Below are 5,318 nucleotides of genomic sequence, written 5' to 3'. Positions count from 1 at the left end.
TTCCGTCCCCTACAAATGCTATTTGTTTCACCTTGTATGTGCAAATAGAAATAAGAAGAAAATTCGATTTGAAGGAAATCTCATATCGCCGCGAAATGTAGATTCTGACCCATTCTGTTCATTTATCACCAGGAATCATTCGCACATACAGTTGGCCTATTTTTCGAACTTGTATCAAAATAGGCCATAATTTTTTAGGTATGTTAATATACACACACAGGGAAGAATGGTTGAGATTTTTGGTACAATTGGTACAATAATCCAAAATTAAGATATCTAACACAAAATTTATTTTCCTTCAAACAAATTTTCACTAAAAAATCAATTTTGTCTTAGATATTTTAATTTTCACTTAAATACATTCCAATGAATGTCAATTTTTCACCTTATTGACTCTACTGGAGTCGGATTGAATTATTGAAATAAATTTAATGCTAACCTGAATGCATTTCGGACAATGTTGCTATCCATCATCAGCAATCACGACTAATTCGTTCCCCGTTGAACGAATTAATTATTTTCAGCTTCACATGACAAATTTGCACGCCAATACACGAATTGAGTTGAGACCAACGAAACGAAAAAACAACACTCGATACATACACACTCACTCACACACAAAACAATACCGAACCATTTCACTTGACTTTGGCAAACAGTGGCGATTCAATGTTGCCTCTGTCTTGGTTTAGTGATTAGTTGTTTGCATCGGCCGTTTGTATGTAGAATGCTTCTAACGCATCAAGCCGACGGCTGTCGTTCACTTGTTTTTTTAGTTTTACACGGTCTTTGTTTACATTTGTGTGGCCGTCTATCAGAACGTGAGCTGCTACAGCTGATTTGTTCGGGTGATTTAGACGAATGCATCACATTTAATTTTGTATTATTTTTACGAAAAAGAAAATCAATTGTACCAAAAATCTCAACCATTCTTCCCTGTGTGTAGTAATTTATAATATATCATAATTTGTTGTGAGAAAATGTGAAGAGTACGGAATAATTTTCCGTCCAAGCATGTGTTTCTAAAAATACTGAGCACAAATAGTCGCTAATTTCTGTCATCTGCATTTCCTATTTCGCGAAGTGTTTTTATGAAAATATTTTCATGATTTTATTGGCATACACGGTTGAAAATAATAGCGAAGTTGTCTCGGCGGTTCAATAAACTTTCCCTCCGATCGATCAAAATAGTAATTGTAAAATTAGCGGTAATTGAACGACAAAAAAGTAATTGCATAGGTAATAGCAATGAAAAAAGTAGTTGCAAAAAGTAATTTTTGACCATAAATTACATCCAAAATGTCATATATTACCTCTTCAATTACTTCTTTCTGGTAATTACTTTCCAAATTACATTTTCTCTAACTATCACTTTTCAATGAAAAGTGATTGAAAAGAGTGATTTCCCACAGAAACAGCAGCGCCCCGGCCGGAGAAACTACGCCTGACGTTTTGTACCAAGGACAATGCATGCTAGCCGGATGCTTAATTTTTCGACACTTAACACCAGCGCCACATATAGTAAGAAGTTGAACTAAAAATAACACACGAACTCCTATATCGATCACCGTGTATAGTGTTTACAGTTTTGACTACCGTGGCGCACACATTTGTTGCTAACAGGCATTGACCAGGGAGCAAATCAATTTACAAGCATTTCGGTCGAAGTTTCACTTCAAAAAATACCTTTATTTCTCTTTGATTTTGTTGTGTTATTAACACTTAAATTATTTCAAAATGTGCCGCATTTTCCCTCCAAGCATTCGTTAGATAACCGATTTCTCCGGTCTAATTGTCTGTATACGAATGTTTACGGAAAATTATTCCGTACACAATATAAATACATGCAAAATATCTGTTTGTTGAAAACCGATATATTGTTTTTCTTTTTTTTCCTTAACCCTCTAATGCATACAACCGCCTCTAGACGGGCAACATTTGAACGCCTGTATAACGTAAACCGTACGTTGGATCACATTGCTTCAAAAAGCATTTTTATTTTTCAATGTGTCCTCTATAATTTTGTCTTTTGCACTGTTAGTGTACATCAAGTGGTTGTCGTGTTATAAACAAAAATGTTTGCAACAACAATTTGACAAAATCAATTATTCGAACTCCAAATTAGACACATTTTTGACACTTTTAATCAATGGATTTGATTGTTCTCTGATTTGTGTCAATCGCATTTCCTGACTAGACCATGAGGAATCCAGAATTATGAATATTTTTTCAATCATCTATGGTCAAAAATCAACCAAGTACCAGTACTCCCAGCCCTGGGAAAAATTAATGCATTAGAGGGTTAACACACTGTTCAAAATCTTTTTCGAAATATATTACGAAATAATTTTCCGCAACCATTCGTATACAAACAATTATATCAGAGGGAAGGTTTATTGAAAAGCGGCACATTTCTCTAAAATACACCGAACATACACGAAAATAGGACTTTAAAAAAATTCATTGAAACAACGCCGCATTGAAATTTCGAAGCGTACATAAATATGCTACGTACTTTCGGAGCCTTGCATTATTCAATAAACTTCCATCGGCTTCGTAAGGTTTCATTTTGCCAATAAAAAGGAAAAACTGTAGATGAACAGATTTTAAGTGTTGTTATCAAAATGAAAACGAAACAACTGTCATTCGCACCATGAAATATGTTAATTAGACAATAAGTTAAGAGTACGGAATAATTTTTCGTGCAAGCATGTGTTTCTGAAAATACAGAATACCAATAGTACGCTAATTTCTACTATCTGCAGTTACTATTTCGCGAAGTGTTTTTATGAAAATATTTTCACGTTCTTATTGGTATACACTGTTGGAAATAGTAGTGAAGTTGTCTCGTAAAATATATTAAAAAATGACATCCACGGTTTTCCGTGAAAATGTGCGAATTTGACAGAAATTGTGTAATCAATACAATCGTAAATGTACACGATTTCAATCACATTTTACTGAACAACTATGAATTTCTCATTTTATCTGAACTTGGGACAATTTCCCGATTATTTCTGAGAGTGTAATATATTATCGTTGTGTTTTTTGTAAAATACATATAATTTTAACCCTCGTTCATACACCCGGGTCTGGCCAGACCTTTTCTGTTTTTGATAGTTAATTTAACATAATTCTAGTTTAGCTAGCGACTTGAGTTTCAAGTTACCTGCCTAAAATTTCATTGGCTATCGATCTAGCAAAATGAACATTACAAAAAAGTCCTTAAAAAGGATGATATAATGATATTCAAAAACTACACCTTTGTTCATGCACCTCGGGTCAGACCCGAAGAACTTTTCCCAATTTTGGAATTAGCGCTCGAGTCAAATGTCAAAAAGTTGAAAATATTGTCGTTTTTGAGCGGATCGCAATTTTTGAAAATTCCATTGAAAAACAGCGAACTTTTTTGGGATTCTATCAGTTTTTATGCAGAAAGTTGACACCACTGCATCAAAATGAATGCCGCATGGGGGCACTACACTCATCCCAATATGTAAATAAAATATGTTTAAAAAATTTGAAACGTTCTTTTTTAATCGTTCAAAACATGTCTTTTTTTCACATTATTCCGAAGGCATACCTGTATATATTGGGTCTACAACTTGAAAATGTCGTTTTTTTTGTGAAAATATAGCTTTATTCAAAGAAATTTTGAAATAACATGTCATTCAAAGTATTGTCCATCGGAAAGTATAACTTTTTCCCATCTTTCTGGCAGTATACGAAAAACAAAGTCGAAGATCCCCCCATTTTTTGGGGCAATTTATGAATCGACCCATTTTTCGAGTTTTTGAAAAAAAAATCGAACCGTTCTCCACTTAGGTGATTTTGAATCGTCTGAAACAAGAGGTAGTCAGAAGCCGCAATGTCTGAAGAATACAGCGGAAGCATGGCGGGTATTCGAATTCAACTGCTTCTTAGAAATTTTTGACATTTTCGGTGAAAAGTCGCTCAAAATTGTTGCCTCGGAAAACTAATTTTTTGGGGCATAATGCCAATTTTTCGATTTTGCTGTCCGAAGTTGGTATATAACGATTAGTTATTGTTGAGAACGATCAAATGTGTCGTTGAGAATAAAAATGGGATTAGCCGAAACCGCGTGTTTTTATGCGAATCATTTTTGTGTTTCTGGTACAAGATATGGGGCAAGTATCTCAAGCAAAGATAAAGATCTTGAAATATTCTAAAACATTGCAGCAGACATATGTCTTCTATCTCTTACCAGGAACATAAAAATGATTCACATGTAAATGAGCGGTTTCGGCTAATCCCATTTTTATTCTCAACGACACAAATCTAACATTTCGATATGATTTTACCTCCGCACAATGCACCATATCTGCCCCCACCCCCGCAAATATGGCAAATCGCCCAATTTCGAGCATTTTCGAGGGAGTGATTGCAGCGCCATCTATAACGTCAATCAAAATATGGTTTTTTATACTTGAGTCTATCGAAAAGCGTCCATTTTTCATATTCAGTGTCAACCCGACACAAGAATAATCTTTTTTTCACATTTTTTCCGTGTGAAATGACGCTTTTTCGGTACAAACAAAGACATATTTCAAGCGAAAAAAAATTTTGTGTGTAAACTTGTGTGCACTTTGACAGATGGAATTTTATAGTATTTTTAGCGCTCTTTAAGATGGAAGAGCTGTCAATGTCAAAAAAATGACTTTTCTGATAGATATGAAGTTAGTTACAAATGCGAAATTTTCAAGTTGTAGACCCAATAGATTGTAGAATCATATTTTGAACGATAAATAGTACGTTGCAATATATAAAACTACTTAAATTCATATTTTTTCACGCTCAAATCCATTCGACACGTTTATATTTGCATTAACCCTTTATCACATATCGGTTATAGCGATATGACACTTTTGACTCTTTTCCGATTTTTTCGGTAATTATGAAATTTTTCAAAAATCTAAGTACGAGAATTTCCTCTATTTATCGTGGCACATAACATATATCGGAATCATTCAAAAATAAAAAATTGTGCATCAAAGGGTTAATATTAAAATGATAAAAAGTAATAAAAAATGAAAAAAAAATTAACCTTCTGACTGTGTTTGGGTAAATAGAACATGGACTGTGTTTAGTGAGATTTTTGTCACTTACGTATATAAAGAAAAATACATTTTTTCAATATTTTGCTTTGAATTTATATGATATTCGATTGAATACAATATTATCTTCATTATTTATGGATTTATTTATATCAAATAACGCTGCAATCTATTCTTTGAACCATCCGAAAGTTCGATGTGTAGTGGCTGCGTTTGACATTCAACTGAATTCTGATTTTGTGA

This window comes from Sitodiplosis mosellana, unplaced genomic scaffold (assembly GCF_009176505.1).
Source record: "Sitodiplosis mosellana isolate CC-2019 unplaced genomic scaffold, AAFC_SMos_1.0 Smas_scaffold_6170, whole genome shotgun sequence".
Lineage (NCBI taxonomy): Eukaryota > Metazoa > Arthropoda > Insecta > Diptera > Cecidomyiidae > Sitodiplosis > Sitodiplosis mosellana.
Note: the sequence above shows the minus strand (reverse complement) of the source record.